At 33.8% G+C, this 18,780-nt stretch overlaps 1 pseudogene; it reads right to left on the minus strand.

The window, feature by feature from the left end:
* The window catches only part of LOC137240626 (uncharacterized), a 32,390-nt pseudogene extending 14,488 nt beyond the window's left edge, over positions 1-17,902 (minus strand).
* Positions 17,903-18,780: the final 878 nt, after the last annotated feature.

Raw genomic sequence — 18,780 nt, forward strand, 5'->3', positions numbered from 1 at the left:
TGATGGATTATATGCAAGCCTTTTGATTTCTCACAAACGGATTGGATCTTCTACCCTCGATTCAGCGTATGTTACAGCCTTCTTTGCCAACTCATCGGCAAACACAATTTTCTGTACATATAAAGGCAACTGTTTTTTTATATATTTACGACCAATAGTCCGTTTCAAAATAACTCAAGTCTTGTAATACAACTAAATTTGTAATGAGATATTTTTTTCTTAAGAAGAAGTTTACTTTCCAATAGTTTTAACTAAAGGTATGTTACTATTTTGTGGCCAAATGTCCGCAATTGTCTCAAATAAATGTCATATTTACTTGTCTAAACTTTATCCTATTTTCATTCATCATAACATGCCTTTTGGTGATTTTGTATATACACTTTTACAATTTTTAATTTTAGTATCAGATCTAAATGTAATAATATTTTTACGATTTTTTGATCAAATACCTTTATACGCGCATACAGACAAATAATCAAATGATATCACAGACATAATTTTTAAACGGTTTTATTTTTTTACTTTAATACTTTGCCAAAACAGCTGAAATTTCATTAACCAAAATGTGCCAAATCGTGGGCACTTTTAATTTTAACTGTACGCAAATATATATGAATTTGCATTTGGAATCTAAATCTTAGAAGCACATACATACATACATACATATCACATACAAATGTTGCTGATACTGTTAAATCGTAAAAATGTTTACGATCTCCCATACGTAAGCTCTCCATATTTACGTGGTAAAATGCTACAATGTTAAACAACATATATTCTTCTATGTGAGCAGAATTCGAATTCCGTGATTTCTCGCTTACTAATGCACTTAATCCATATGCAAAAATTTGCATCCGGTAGTAAAGATTTACGAATAGCTTAATTAAAAATAATAAAATGTAAATCTTCTATATATATAAAAAGAAGTGTACATTTTGATTGTCACTCCATAACTCGAGAACGGATAGAAAGATTGCCATGAAATTTTTAGGAAAGATAAAGGAAGGAGAGATGATGGTTAGTTGATTTTGAAATCCCAAATCGGTTTAGCCATTCTTGAGTTATAATTTTTTTTTAGAAAAAATTCAATCTAATATATAAATATCTTCTGTCATGGTTTTAGAGGCTTAACTCCTCCGAAACGGCCGAAACGATTCTCATGAAATTTTGTGAGCATATTGGGTAGGTCTGAGAATCGGCCAACGTCTACCTTTTTTTCGCTACGTTCCTAGGGTCTTGAGATCAAAACGTGGACCCGGGTACCCCTATAATGTGTTGATACAATATGAATATCAAATGGAAGATGTTGATGAGTGCTATAGTACAGGGTAATTTTCATACCCCTGGGTGACTAGGGTCCCGAGATATAGGCCAAAAGGTGGACCCGGGTACCCCTAGAATGTGTTTATACAATATGGATATAAAACGAAAGCTGTTGATGAGTGCTATAGTACAGGATAATTTTCATGCAACTGGGAGGCTAGGGTCTCGAGATATAGCCCAAAACGTGGACCCGGGTACCCCTAGAATATACAATATGGATATCAAACGAAAGCTGTTGATGAATGCTATAGTACAGGATCATTTTCATATAACTGGGAGGCTAGGGTCTCGAGATATAGCTCAAAACGTGGACCCGGATACACATAGAATGTGTTTTTAACATATGGGTTTCAAATTGAAGCTGCTGATGTGTGCTATAATACATCGCTGAGTGACTACGGTCTCGAGATATAGGCCAAAACATGGACCCGGATATCCCTAGAATGTGTGTATTATGGATATCAAATGAAAGCTGTTGCTGAGAGCTTTAAAGTAATTTTCATTGCGATATTCGATTTAGTCGCATCAACCTGGCAAAACTGATAAATATGCATGCGGAGCCAAAATAAAGACATGAACTAATAATATCCACATACCAATTTACACGTCCTATTCAATTTGACTGTAATTTGGTATATAAATTTACCTATATTAGTATTTACGATGCTTTTTTACGGGAGGTATACCAGAGACGGACTGGGACTGGGATTAGGACTAGGACTGGGACTGAGACTGAGACTCAGAGTGGGACTGGGACTGAGACTCGGAATGGGAATGGAACAAAATACATACCACCCTCTGGGACTGGCAATAAGAGATGAAGAAGAAGGAGAAAAACTTGAGAGAAAAGAAAAGAGAGAAGGAGGCTGATAAAGAGATAGAATGAGATGAAGATGGAGATTAAACGAAAAAGACGGAGGGAGGAGTGAATAAAAAATCAGGAAAAAGTGTCGAGGGGTAGGGCAGACGGAAAAAGCTTATTAAAGAGTATGCAGATTTAGGGCAGAACAACGTCTACCGGGTCTGCTAGTATTATTATATATGTATTGCTGACTTTCGTTAACTTTTATCAAGCTATTATTACTTTTGGGTAGTATTGCATTAAGCGTTTATATATGTAGAATATATATCATAAACAGAATTATGCTATAATTTGATATTATTTACTTGATATGTGTGCTATTCTTGAGTATGATGTGACGGGCTTTGGATATATTTGTTTTGATTCGATATGTTGTCATACCTGATATGATTTCATATGATATATACTTGATTTGATGTTATATGATATATACTTGATATGATGTCATATGGTTTTGTTCGATATTATCTAGTTGAAACGATGTGATATAATTTGTTCTGATTTGAAATTATGTGATATGGTTTTATCTTACTATAATAATAGATACAATTTGAAGTGGTTAAATGATATATTTATGTGATCTTTTATAGCTTGCTATGCTGATGTGATTGTTTAATATTTTCTTTGGAAATAATGTGACAGTTTTAGATTTTCTGCGCTCTCTCGTAGGTTTGTGTGAGAGGTTCACAAAATATTTTTCGAGAATATATTTGTTTTGATTAAAGCTTGATATTATGTCAAATGATTTGGTTCGTTATTTTTTATGATTTTCTATGATATGTCTTTGTCTTGATTTGATTTCACAAAATAATTATTTCGGAAGTTATTTCTTTTGATTTGAAATGACATGATGTCATATGATTTGGTGTGATATAATCTACTAGATATCATGTGATATGATTTGTTTTAATTTGATATCACGTGATACGATTTATCATTTAGCTATATAACTGATATGATTTTACGTGATCAGATGTTATATTTATGTGATCTTATATATATGATATGATGCCATTTGAAATTATGTCATATAATTTCATGTTACTGTATTAATTAAAATGATTTAACGTTATCGGAAGATATTATTATGTGATTTTAAATAGGTCTGCTTGTATGATATATTTAACAATATATGAAGTGCTTTGACACGATTTTTAATTATCTGTTTGTCATTTTAAATAACTTCTCGTAATCGAGTATGATATGATATTATGCAATATTACGTGTCGATTTGATTTGGTGTGATGTAATTTTTAAGTTACTCTTCAATATGATATCACATGCTTTGGTATGAATAAATTTCATGAGATATTTATTTATATGACTGATTATAAATAACAAACTCCGTGTATTTGATCATAAAAATTAACGCGATATTCAGCTACATAACCTCACATAGTTTAACATCTTAAAAGTAGATATTGCTATATTTGACAAAATGTGATTTGATTTGGCCGGTACTCACCAACATAACCTGCCAGGCTACTGCATAATTAAATGTCATTAAATATATCTTTTTTGGGATACTATTAATATATTTTTATATATATGTGCTAGCGCTGATGTATTTTTTTCCATCAAAGATGATGGGATATTCAGCTATATAGCATCACATTATTTAATATCTTGAAACTTCATATGATTCATAAATGACGTGGTGAGATATAATCACAAATGCTGGTTATAATTTAATATAATATATTTCTATATGATTGAATATGTTTTCACATTTATCAATGTCATTTGATATTTGCTTATATATTGTAATATGATTAAATTGCATTTGAAGGTTCTTCACATGATTTAATGTAATCGAATATGAGTTCATGCTACATGTAATATATTTATACTCAGCTGAGCAGAGCTCAGAGAGTATATTCACTTTGTTCGCATAACGGCAATCCGTAACGGCATAAACTAATCGAGATAGATATAGACTTCTATATATCAAAATGATCTGGGTGAAAAAAGAAATTCATTTAGCCATGTCCGTCCGTCCGTCTGTAAACACGATAACTTGAGTAAATTTTGAGGTATCTTGATGAAATTTGGTATGTAGGTTCCTGGGCGCTCATCTCAGATCGCTATTTAAAATGAACGAAATCGGACTACAACCACGCCCACTTTTTCGATATCGAAAATTTCGAAAAACCGAAAAAGTGCGATAATTCATTACCAAAGACGGATAAAGCGATGAAACTTGGTAGGTGAGTTGACCTTATGACGCAAAATAGAAAATTAGAAAAATTTTGGACAATGGAAATTTGGCAGTCGTTGAAGATATCATGATGAAATTTGGAAAGCTCGTTACTCCTATTACTATATGTGTGCTAAATAAAAATTAGTGAAATCGGATATGAAATAATTTCGTATGACTTAATATTATGTATCTGAATTGGTGATATGATATGATTACTTTATATATAATGTTATTGTACCACATGATAACTAAATGTTTGACTGCACATGCTTCGTATTAATTGATTTAATGTTTCATGTACAATTTGATATCATCTATAATATGACTACATATATATCGTTATATTAAGTTTCAACACTTTCATATGATTCAAATACACTTTTTGTGACATGCAATGATTTGCAGTGATTTGCCTTTAGAGAGTATTTTATATCATAAGATATTAGAGACATGATTTCTTATGGAATCGTATGTTACTCATTTAAAAATTGTCGCCCATCCTCCGTGTGCAATGAAGAAAAATGAACTTGCATGAACATGAAATGATATGATATTTTCTACTTTTTTCCAAAGTAGGAGTGGTGAATGGCATTGGATCATAAATAGTACATTCTCCAACCCTGCTTCGAACTACAACATTTTATTTATATGACAAATTTAATTTCCCACTACTTATGTGAGCACAGTCATAAATTATTTTGCGGTGGACATGAGCTGTTAATGGTTCAAATGAAACTTCTTACGTCTTAGGATTAAAACTTATGAAAATAGCCCCAATAGAGTTATGAGAAGACAAATGAAGGTAAATTCAAAGTTATCACCGAACTTTTTTGTTCTTTGTATGTAAGAGGACATAATATCTTAGGAGACTATGTATACAGATCACATACACATATGCCTACATATCTAAGTAAGTATATCGAACGTGAACTTTATTAAAAGTTATATATGTAGCCTCCTTTGGCACAACTACAAGTCACAAACATAATAGCAATATATACGTGGCGAGTAAATTAATAGTTTTCGAAACTAGGCATAAATGAACAGCAAAATGTCTCCTTTGGGAAACATAAACATTAGTGAAATTATAAGAAAACTTGCTGCCGAAGTGAAAACATGAAGATTTGTGATTTTTTTGGTGTAGAAAATATGTATGTGGCAAAAAAGGGTTAATATATTGCTGCTAGTGTAACTAATTACTTGATTTATGTTAATTATAGAAATTCTTGAGAATAACTACAAAAACGAGTAAATTATAATGGGAGAAAATAAGGAAAAGGAGGGAAAGTAGCGGTTATGACTTTTAAAATAAAAATAAAAATTTTATAGACACTTTTTGACTTTTATCATCAAAGCCAAATTTAGATATTATTTTTTGCTTGTTTGTATAATGTGCCATGGTTTGTACATAGGGTGCCTCGCCTACCCCACCGAAGATTTCGGTTTCAAATGCCAAGCATAGAAGGATCAAAAATTTAGAAAGAAGCTTTTACAATTAGAAAAAAGTTTTCCTAAGAAAATTTTCTATAAGAAATTATTTGTCAAATACACCATCATCATTATCATTAATTTGCGCTCCGTCCAGGTCTTCCCCTGCCTCTGCCTCCAAACTGCGGTGTCCCTTAAAATACTATCTTCGTCGGAGCGTTTTTGTCCATTCGCATAACATTGCTTAGCCAGCGAAGTCTCTGGGTTTATATTCGCTGCACTATCGTCATATATGCGTAAAGCTTATACAGCTCATCATTATACCTCCTTCGTTGCTCACCGTCGGCAGCATCTTCCGTAGAATTTTTCTCTCGAATACTCCAAGAGCGATATCATCGTCTTTCGACACCGTCCATAGTTCCGAGCTATACATCAGGACAAATACCATGAGCGACTAATAGAGCATGATTTTTGTACGTTGTGAGAGGACTTTACTTTTCAATTGCCAACTCAGTCTACAGTTGCACTTGTTTTCAAGAGTTCTTCTCGGTTTAATTTCTAAGCTGGCATTGTTTTTTGCTGTTAATGCTGGCTCCCAAATAGGCGAAATTCTTGATAGGTTTGAAGTTACGTCAGTCAACAATGACATTTCTGCCAAGGCGCCGATTCCTTCTTGGATGGAAGAAGGAGAACTCTTAGCGCATTTGTTCAGCGCAATAATATCATCAGCGTACGCCACTAATAGAACGATCCTAAAAGAAATCACACGAAACCTTACCTTGCCTGGAGCTTCGTTTGGTTTCGATTTGCTCAGAGAGGTCCTTCTCAATAATTACGGACCTGGCGGCGGTGCTCAACGTCATTTGGCAGAGTCTTATTAGCATACAAGCAGCATTTTTCGCATCGTTAAAGGCTGACTTGAAGGCGACAAAAAGATGGTGAGCGCCGGTTCTTTTATCGCGAGTCTTTTCAAGAATATGGTGCGTCGTGATAATCTGACCAATAGTAGATTTAACAAGTCTGAAGGATCACTGATAAGCTCCAATTAGTTTGATGAGTAGGGGCTTGACTATTTTACATAGTACTCTAGATAGAAACTTATACGCGATATTGGGTAGGTTGATTTCGCATTAATTGGCGCGGAATGTGGAAACCCTTTTCTTGCAGATTCGACAGAGTACAACTAAGTTCCAATCTGAAGGCTTGCGCTCATGCGACCATATTTGAACAACTCGGCTTATATTCCGTCATTACCTGGCCGCCGCGTAATTGTATAGCCGAAATATATAATGTTTTTTAAGGTTCATGATATTCCACCTTAATTTACATGTGAGCAACGACAGATGGGTATAGAATATTCAGGGACTAGTTTTCTGTTGTTTTTAGTGGTAGTATGATTTTTCGATTTCCCCAAAATATTAAGAGTCATACGGGAACTTTTAAGTGTACGCAAAAAATAAAAGAAGTTTGTATCCGTGTTATGTACATCGGTATTTATCCAAGTAGTTTCATTTAAATATGGATATATAATTAAAAACTTAAAATAATGTCTGTTTACATAACATATATTCAATTCCCTTGAGGGAACAAGCTCTTGTGATCATACATGTGCAACAACATTACATTAACTTATATGTATGTACAATATTCATTAAATCAAAATACAATTTCGCAACATACATGCATCATTAACTTGCCACCATCAACCATCGTTTTTCCAATTCATTCAAATATTTTTCCGCCCTTTGGCTTATTGTCATATGATAAATAATTATTTTCACATCAGAAATGAAGAAGCTTAGACAAAATTTAAATTTATCATTGTGTATTTAGTAAAAAATACCTTTGTCATACACATATGTATATATATATATATATATATATTTTAATACATATATAAGTATTTTCTAAATTTGTTAGGTTTAATGCATTGTATTATGTATGTATGTGAATATGTTATTCCTATAAATCTATTTACCAGTTGTTGTATGTCAGACTGACTTTGATAAGTGACATTGAAGTGCAAATATACAAACATGTGTTAAATATACACATGCATACATATGGCTTAATGATACTTAAATATTTCCCAATGTAGGTATGGAAGTACTGAAGTATAATTAAGAAATTCTTATTGTGCAAATGAAAGTGAAGAAAGAGCAAACGACAGTTACTCTTAAATAATGCCAGCGACAGATGCCTGCAAGATGACAGCCATACGTTTGTTGACATTCAACAGTAATCTTTGATTAAACATAATACGAAACGTAATAAGGAGAATAGAAATTATATCGTATGTGTATATTAAAGGTGCATACAAACATACACAGCGAAATAAGCAATTAGAGTAAAATGAATCCAAGGTGATTGCAAAGGAGTATGCGACCAAAGCTGGTTTTGATCTCTTTATATATTGTAACGAATTTAGTGAAACTCCGCTTATTTCGCCCCTTCTACTAAAGTTCGTATCGCCAAATTGTTGAATAAATAACTCCAATATTCAATAATGCAAAATGGTCTTTATTAGACTACTTTCACAAAAACACTTCTACTTCTCAACAGATAGCGTACTTAAATCAAACTGATTCGTCGTGCCTCAGCTGGTGCTGCTTTTATACTCTATGGTTTTCTCGTTGACATATTTCTAGGCGTTTCTATTTCTAGAATTTGCTACTTGTTTACCAGCTATAACTACAGATGCACGTTATAGCTTCTAACATGCGCGTGTATATGCGAGTGATACTTTCACAGATGATTGCCTACTTTTGGGAGTATCTCAGATATATGCATGTGTTTGCGCGTTCCTCTCCGATTTTTGTATGGACATATGTATAGACATAATGATTGATTTGTTGATGTGCATACAAGTCACTGCTTAGCATTGCTAGTATTCGTCACAATATGTATATGGGTTGGAACGACCGTTTGTTTGAGCATGTTTTATTTAGGGCCCATTTGTAGCTGTTTATGCCTGAAAGGGTAGTGTCGGACTAGTTCTAAGTGTCGGACAAGTCCGTTTTCTGCTATCTTCTTTTCCTTATGGATAATGTCCTACAGGTCTTCTTCGTACCCGTACGGGTAGTTTCGGACAGGCATTCTTTGTACCCTTCGTATTGTTATGGGTACTGTCGGATAAATTTCTTTTTTCCTCTATAGGTACTTTCGGGCAAGTCCTCATTCTACCCTTAAGGCGATTCTTAAGATTTAATAATCCTTTAAAGTTTAATACAATATTTTACATTTTTTTTCATGCTGGTGTTGTATAAAAATTAAACAAGTAATACGACTGTGGAACATAGGATTCTAGTATTTCGGGAAAGTCATCATTCTACCCGTACGGCAATTCCTGAGAATTTAATAATTCTTTACACTTTAATACAATATTTTTAATATTTTTTTATATTGGTGTTGTGTAAAAATAAAAATAAAACAAATACTACTACCATAGAACATAGGATTTTAGTACCCAAAAGGGACTAGAGCGGATCAATTATACCCCAATATTTACAAAAGAGCACAGTCTCAGACCACTCTCTTTAGGGACTAATCGCACGATTTTTTGCAGGGTATGTACTAAGCAAGGAATTTATGTTTTTTTTTATGCTTTAAGGAATGTTATTTGTTTACGCAACCAGAAAATATTATTAGGTACTTGAATTTTAATGTTGAACCTATGAGGCAAAACTTTTGTATCCAGTTCTAAAATTAATTGTTAAAAGAATTACTATACGTAAGAAAAGCCGTACACCGAACTGAAATTAAAACCCTTTCACTGAGGGAGCTGAAAAGGTTTTCTGCTTCGTATTTAAATAAAAATTTTAAGGTTGCTATCTGCTTAGGATTGAGCTTCTTCGAGAAAAATTTAAGATTGTTTTGGAGTAATTTCTGGACTATTTCCGGATGATTTCGGGACTATTTCCGTATCACTTTGGAGCCTTTTCGAGATTGTTTTTCAGATCAATTCGGAACTCTAGTTCGGGGGCCAAATCAAGACTAGTTCAGAATCAATTTGGGACTGTTATGGATTATTTTGGAATGAATTTCGGGATGAATGCAGAACCCCTTCTTGAGAGTTTTCCGAATAATTTCGGGATCATGCCAGAAAAACTGTTTTTGGAGCTCTATTGTTATCATTTCAGGATCCTTTTATGATTTTTTTCGTCGTGCTTGGAGGCTTCAACGCCAGGGTAGACAAAGAAGATTGTTTTGGCTTAACATGGAAATTTCACCTTCACGTCAACTAAATAGAGTATGATCGACGTTCGGCTCGCGAAAAACTCTTATAAAATACTGATTTGTCGACCTCTTCTTCTTAACTTTCCAATTTGCTGGCTCGAGGTCTATATTTTTCTTGCAAAAACTAATAAAACACAAGTTTTTCGTTCTGCCAATATATATCGAATTACCGTCGGTAATCATCTTCAGGACAAAATTTATTTACACGTTTATACTCCACGTTAAGCAGTACAAACGTGTAAATAAATTTTGTTCTGCAGACGATTACCGACGGTAATCCGAAATATATTCGCAGAACGAAAAACTTGTGTTTTATTAGTTTTTGCAAGATAAACATAGACCTCGAGCCAGCAAATTGGAAAGTTAAAAACTGTTATATTTAGCTTAAGGTTTAGGCGCAAAAGGTGCTTTCGGATTACATGACTCTGTACTGAGTAAAAAGCACACAATTAGATATCTATCATGTTTCGATAGATAGACGGAATGCCTCAAGTGTTTTAGATTTGCGCTCCATTTGTTGAGGCACCAAAATGAACTTCGATGACTCTGTCGTAACATAAATTATATAAGCATCCAATTTTGCGGGGCGAAAAAAAAGGCAGAGAAAGATACACTTCGAAAGGTCGTGATAACAACAAAAAAAAAAAGCCGCCCGGTTCTCAAACCTGCATTCTGAAAACACAAGTAAACCTAATGGAATACATAAGCAGTAGGGGTATAACTCTAGGATAGGAATGTTCCGTTGCAGTCAGAAGAAAGAGCGCTACTTTCAGCGCCGCGGTAAGATCGAATGCAACGAGAAGACGGCAAGCATTACCCTGAGTTTAAAAGCGAGATGTGGATGCAGCTTGATAACCGCTTTGTGAAAACGGTGTGAATCGTCAGTTTCTTTACGCGATACACTAAGCAACAATTTAGATGCTTTTACCAAATGGAAAACAGCTTGTATCTGAACGTTGAAAATATTGGTATTGAAAGTCGTATGATACCCGCGCCTACTTTTTCGGCATCGAAAATTTAAAATAATGGAAAATGAAGAATTATTCGTTACCAAATACTAACGGCGCAATAAAGCCTCGTTAGTGGGTTGACATTATGAAACAAAATAAAATTAAGATGGAGTTTTGAAAAATGGACGCTACACCGCCCCCATTTAATTAAGGAAATTTAAAGTTTTGCAAAAAATTAACAAATGTAAGGCGCGATAAACTCTGGAAGGATTTTAGGCCAATAATCTCTTCCAATTTGCGTCGTGCTCCCTTTAAATTTTTCTTTAAATTGATGGAACGCTAACTCCGAAATGCATCTGCAAGCAGATGAGTTTGCACTGAGAAAATTTTTATTTCGGAAAAACACTCGGAGTGCTTGCCAAATTACTGCCACGGGGCGACCTCGCTTAGAAAAGCATTTTTGAAATTGAATAAATTTGTGCTAAATTTTTGATTTCTTTTGAACAAGGGTCTTCGGTGTGATAGACGAAGAATGCTACCACCACAACATGGTGGTCACCAGTTTTGCAGCTGCATTTTGAAAGCGGCTCATATGTTTTTTTTTTGCTATTATATTAAGAGTTGTTAAGGAATGCATTCCACTTAGAATAATTAATACTTTGATTGCAGCCCTAGAGGATTGCAATACTTTTTTTTAGTCCGGTATAATGAATGCACAATTTTATTCATTATTTATTTTTGCAATCATCTTTTTTTTATTCCATGGACTGCATTCATTTGACTGCAATACTCGGGGGAATGCATTCCGTAATCCTTTGCATTCCTTTTGCAATTAAATGATATTATTTCCTTGCCGAATGCTTTTGAATTTTGTTATTCCACAAGAGGAGTGCTTTCAAATTTAATTATTCCTAATGAGGAATAAAAAAAGGAATAATTAGTCCCGACTAACGAAAAGGAGTAATGACTAAACAAATTTATTATTATTCCAAAAAAAAGGAATAAGTGCTGCAATCTAAAAGTGTTATCCAGGACTAAGAGTGCCTGGATTACATTAACGGGGGACTTGCATTCCTTAAAAACTCTGTAATATATAAATCAATGCCTTCAGAAAAAAGTCATCTAAAGGTCTCATCTTTATAAAATTTGTCGTTTGTGTGGAATTTCACCCATCTTCCATGAGTAAGCGCCGATATAGATAACTTTTTACAAAAAAAAAATACCAGCGTGAACCGACCACAATTATAACACCTTCCTTATGTAGTAGTAGTAGTATGTATGTATGTATTAAAATCTTTATACATTTTCGTAAAAAAATGCCTAACCTTGAAACCACGGAAGCCTAGTTATGGATCTCAGATAGAGTCATAACAACCGGCTTGATATGGAAGTTTCATTAGACGATGAGTATATTTAAATGACTTACGCTGTGAAAATTTTTCTTAAATTTCCTTCATTAGCCATTGAGGACGCTTGCAGTTGTCAACTGGTTCGTGAAATAGTCTTAAGGCATAGCTAAAGCTTAGTATCTTAAATCGCGGTGATCGCCCCATTAAATAAATTCCAACGTGTAGCAGAAGTTTATCACCTTACGTTCTTCTTGAATAACAAACAAACTAAAATAGTATTCCGTCTACTGAAATGACTGATAATAAAAGCAACAAAAAATTAGTAAAGGTGTTAAATTCGGGTGTAACCGAACTTTATATATTCAGCGTGAACTTCAATTATACATTTCATTTCAGATAAATTACTTTTCTACATAACACATAACACATACATAACATAAAAAAATATCTCCCCATTTCCTCTTACAATAAAACTTGATAAGTGAAATATCATTGATTCAAAACTATTTTTTGCTAAGTTATAGCTTATTATTCTAGTCTACGACAACTTTAAACTTATTTTATATCTAAGTTGCCGTGGTATTTAACCGATCCCGTCCATTTTTAGTAGAAATATTTTCTGCTATAAGGAAAATAAGTGTACACAATTTCATTATGATATGTTAATTTTTCTTCGAGTTATGGCTCCCGAAACATAGAAAATTGCTTAGTCATAAAAGGGGCGGTGCCACGCCCATTTTTTTAAATTTGAAGTTTTTCCTATTTATTGTTATAAATACACTGGGGAAATGAAATACCATTGATATAAAGCTGTTTTTTGCAAAGATATAGCTTATTTTTTTCGTCCACGACCCTTTTAAAAGATCTTTTATATCAAAGTGGGCGTGGTCCCTAACCGATTTCGTAAATTTTTTTCAAAGCATTCCTTACAGTAAAGGCAACCTCTCTGCCCAATTTTGTTACGATAGGTTTCACGATTTTTGATTTATGATTAATAATATTTGTAAAATTGATTTTTTCACAAGTGGGCGGTGCCGCGGCTATTTTAAAAAATTTTAGTGTTTTCCAATATAATGTTATAATTAAATTTATAAAGTAAAATTGTATTGATACATAGCTTTTTTTCGCTAAGATGTAGCTTATTATTTTCGTCTACGACCCTTTTAAAAATCTTTTATATAAAAGTGGGCGTGTTCCTTAACCGATTTCGTTAATTTTTCTTCAAAGCATTCCCTATAGTAAAGGCAACCACTCTGCCGAATTTTGTTACGATAGGTTTCACGATTTTTGATTTATGATTAATAATATTTGTAAAATTGATTTTATCACAAGTGGGCGGTACCACGCCCATTTAAAAAAAATTTTTTTTAATTTTTATCAAGAGTCTCAATATCAGTCCACACGTCAAATTTCAATATTCTAGGTATGTTCTTTACTAAATAATCAGGTTTTTTGTGTTTTCCAAAATGTTATATATATACAAAGTGGGCGTGATTATCATCCAATTTCACCAATTCTCAATACTATTCTATTCTGGGTCCAGATAAGCTCTTATACCAAATTTGGTGAAGATATTTCAATATTTACTCAAGTTATCGTGTTAACGGTCAGACGGACGGACATGGGCCAATCAAATTTTTTTCGGTACTGAGGATTTTGATATATGGAAGTCTATATCTATCTCGATTCCTTTATATCTGTACAACCGGCCGTTATCCAATCAAAGTTAATATACTCTGCGTGCAAACACTCTGAGTATAAATAAAATTATAGAAAAAAAAAACTTTTTAAAAATAAGCTTTTATTATTGGTTAATAAAATTAACCAAAAAGTAAACAATAAATTGACTCTAAAGAAATATAGCACTTTATAAGTTCTTTGTAACCTTTAACGATAATTAGGCTTTTTCGTCTGCGACAGAAAAAAATTTTATATTGTACATAATTATATATTTTTAACATTAAAACTTTACACCTAAATTATTAAATCTTACAGTTTATATCACACTCCTAATTGTTCTAATAAAAAACGTGTAAAATTTTGATGGTATAATTAAGAACATTTAGGATCTCCTTTTCTTGCTATCGCAATGTAACACGCTTTTGTTATAACAATTAGGAGTGTGATATAAACTGTAAGATTTAATAATTTAGGTGTAAAGTTTTAATGTTAAAAATATATAATTATGTACAATATAGAATTTTTTTGTCGCAGACGAAAAAGCCTAATTATCGTTAAAGGTTACAATGAACTTATAAAGTGCTATATTTCTTTAGAGTCAATTTATTGTTTACTTTTTAGTTAATTTTATTAACCAATAATAAAAGATTATTTTTAAAAAAGTTTTTTTCTTTAATTTTATTTTTTACTTTTAGTTAATTTTATTAACCAATAATAAAAGCTTAATTAAAAAAAAATTTTTTTTCTTTAATTTTGTTGTTCATTTTGTTCCCACGAGTATAGGACAAAAACGGTACATCCCCCCAGAGGTCCATTGTAAAGGGATAAGGGCTTCAGTACAACAGGGTTCGCCCGGGTACCCTGACGCGCAACGTTAGCGATATGAAATTTTTATACACCCTCATATCATTCAGCCCTCTGCACGTGCTCACCTTGGCATTGGGTCATAAATACTAATAATAAATCAGAAAAAATGCACATTCATAACCAACAAATTTTCTCTGTGGCAGAGATATATCCGCAGCAATTTGAGTATGAGTACGTATAAAACAACCAAGCGCAGCTAGCCTGATCTATTCGTTTACATACAAAAATTATTGTGTAAGTATAAGCTATGATGCATATGGATACAAGCTACAACGGTCTCTCACGAACTATTCTCGTGTTTGGTTTGTTTTCGTATGAAATTTTAATTGAAATAGGAAGCAAAAGTTTGCTTCGAAGGGTGAATTTCAAAGCGCAACTACTACCTCAGCTAATCAGTTATCAGCTCAGTGAAAGAAATTGTGCTTTTTAAACAATACGTTGAGCCAACTGTCAACAACCCATCGATAAAAACGTTGAGTGAATGGAGCGGAAAATTTGTATGCTCACTAATTTGCCGTAAAGTTGCAACTCTGCGTTCCAAAAAGTTATCACTAATCAACTTCGCCAGCAGTGTTGCTTTTGGAATGTGCCCTATGCTTTGTTCAACTCATTCAAATGAATTTGTATATATGCGCATACACATGTTCACGTGTTCTTGCAACAACAAAACGTTAAATACATACATACATACATACATACATATGAATATACAGATTTTCGAGAAAACATATCGTATGTGTTTGTCAAAAGTAGCTTCACTTCGGATATCAGCATCTTCGGTTGTCAGATCTTTCGCGTTCCACGCTAACGTGGTGTCAGGATGAAAAAAACTCTCAACAAAATTACTGATACGAATCGCTACGCTTAAATAACCCTGACTGAGTATGAGTACACGATTTTTTATATCATGATCCGAATATATTGGGGCATATTCATAATCGAAATAAAATGTGACTAAGTTAGTTGAAGCATTTTTGACAGAGAGCACATATAAAATTGTGTCAAACAGTGTTAACTAACTTAAAATCATATTTTATTGTGACTTTACCTATGTCGCGTTCAGTTTACATTTACTCATTGCAGATCTCTGTTATGTATGTTAAATCTGTTTTAAAATACTAGCCGTGTTTTTTTTTACACGTAAACGTCTAAACGCTTATATTTTTATGGACTGCTAAGCGTCAAATTTTAAATACACATCTGAAGTTGCTGCGCATAAAATGTGTACTACTAAATTCCAATACGCATTATACTCAGATGTAACTGAAATATGTGTTTTTGTTTTACCCTCTAAATTAATTCTATGTGTGTCCAGAATTCATCGCAACTGATTTAGCTATATGTTATACACAGGCATACAACAGAGGGTCGTGTCTCTGCTTTTCGGTACACCCTGTAGCTGTGGCTAGTTGTTTAACCACTGGCGCTATATGAGTCTTCTAAGCATAATCTAAGCGTGGATAGGCGTTTTTTTCACGCGCAAACGTAAACGTATACGCGTGTATAAAAAAACGGCTAATATTCCAACTTCGCTTAGCAAAATTCCATCGCCAAAAATCTGTAAAACAAAATCAAGTGCGCAGAAAAGTATTCAAAACTTATCGATAACAGCCTAACCGCGTTAGCGTTCGTTATATCACAGAATTTTTACACTTTGAAAATGACGGCTGTTGTTTGCAAGGTTGCATTCCTTTGAGTCTTCGTTTTCACCATCTGGATTAACAAAGTCGTGAGCCTGGGCATTCGCGCAATTTTAGTGATGTAAATTGCATGGCGCCAGCGCCAATGCGGTGCTAACTCAATGGTAGCTCATTGACGAAATGACTCCAAGCGAATTTTTGACGGTACTTAGTAGTGAGTGCGTAGTACATTTTACTTGCGCTATTGACTGAAACGACTTTTGTGTGCCAGGCACGAGTTTGGTGTTATTGGCGCTACTGGCAATGATGATACTGAGCTGATGACGGTAGCGCTGGTAGTTCAGCTTTTGAATCAGAGAAAGAATTGATGACCCGTTTAAATTATTATGGCTTTGGCCGTGCAAATTATTGTGGTGTATTTGCACCAAATAAATGCTGCGGACATAACAACCGGAGTCATTTTTGAGTTGTATATTTTAGATTTAACGCACAATTAATATGGGTATGTTTGAGCGGCCAAATAATAACAGTAGTATTGCTAAAGTGCTGCTAAATTGATGGAATGTCGCTAATTTCCTAGCGATGATCAATAGATTGTCAATATTTCTTTCAACGGACGCGCGAATTGCCACATCTGCTCAAAATTTCCAAGATTTTCCATTCTTGATTTAACTTAAGCTGTTCTGGCAATATTTTTCAGCCAGCTTTTTTCAAATAGGTAATTTTTCCAAAAGCAAAATAAATTACAGAATAGATTACAGAGTTAAACAGTCTTAAAAATTCAGCTATGTTGGTTATACACAGAAATGCAACAGAGGGTTGTGTCTCCGCTTTTCTCAAGCGTGAGATTCACCACGTGTCACACGCGTGATTCACCACGTCTAAGTCTCAAAATCCACGATTAGGTACCGGCGGGTTTGTATGGGACTTAGGCTGTTATGCCAAAGTAAACACAAATCTTTACCGATAACTGAGTTATCGATTAATTTATCGAATTCTCGCAAAGAAATATTGTATTCTCATCGGAGTTATACATGTGTGCAAAATTTCAGCTCAATCGGATACCGGGAAGTGTATCAAATTTAACTTGCAAGATTCCATTACATACAACAAAATTGAAACTAAATAAAAGCTTATAAAAACTGCTTATCTTTGAAAAAACCAGCTAAACTTATATACAAGGCAACTCGGCATATCCTCTACTTCATTATTTCTTAACATATTCTCCTGCCTATTGCACATCACGCGCAATCATTCTCTACGCTAACAATTTTGACTTGTGTAATATTTACTTCAAGTTGAGCTTCATTTACAGATTCAAAGTTTAATTGATTTATGTCATCAAAGACAGGCATATTTGTCGGCATATTGCACGCAACGTACGTGACAATTTTTAGGCTCGCGTTCATTCGGTTTAATTTGCTAGCGACACTTGGCATTTGGAATCGCTCAACTGATGCCAAGTAATCCATCCTTAAGCGCAAAAGCAGAAGTCAACCAGAATGTACGCAGTAACGCACCGGCGAGTTGACTTGACAAGAATGTGTTTCAGATATATACCTATGTACGTGTGTAAATATGTATGTTGACTACATAGCGCATATGCTGTCTCACACATTCTAATCTCAATCTTGCTCTCAATCCAACTTTCAAGCATAATTCTTCTAATGCAGAGCTTTGGCTTGTTGATAAATTTGACTTATGACACTTTTTACTTCATGCCCATGCAGTAAATGCTCACAATGTTGGCGATTTGTTACGTTGTAACTATGATAATGAAGTTTTGGTATGATTGTGTATTTGTCTGTAAGGATATAAAGGCGCATCACACACGAAGATTCGCCTTGCTTTTGTGGTTACGTATACGCCGTGTGTGATTTTGACACAATCACCGTTGTTTCTCTTCTTCTGACATTACTTTGTATCCCTTTTGCTTCTACACATTTCTTTCGCATATTTCGTATGTTGTTTTGCCGTAAATTTTGTGACGGAAGCAGCAAATGATAGGTGGTCATCAAAAGTTATATATTTCTGTCAGAGATTACATTTAATGGTTAACCAGAATAAGCAATTCGGTTTATAACAGACAACAGCCGAAATCCTAGAACAATAAAGGGCTTTTTCAGTAAGCACAGTTTATTTTTGAGTTTTTTCGTTCTTTCTTAGAGACTAATTTTTATTTTAAAGTGTTTTTTCACTAAAACTGTTTGTTTGCGACCGAAATACGTTTCGGGAATGGTAAATC

The sequence above is a fragment of the Eurosta solidaginis genome, chromosome 1, assembly GCF_040869045.1.
Source record: "Eurosta solidaginis isolate ZX-2024a chromosome 1, ASM4086904v1, whole genome shotgun sequence".
NCBI classification, from domain to species: Eukaryota; Metazoa; Arthropoda; class Insecta; order Diptera; family Tephritidae; genus Eurosta; species Eurosta solidaginis.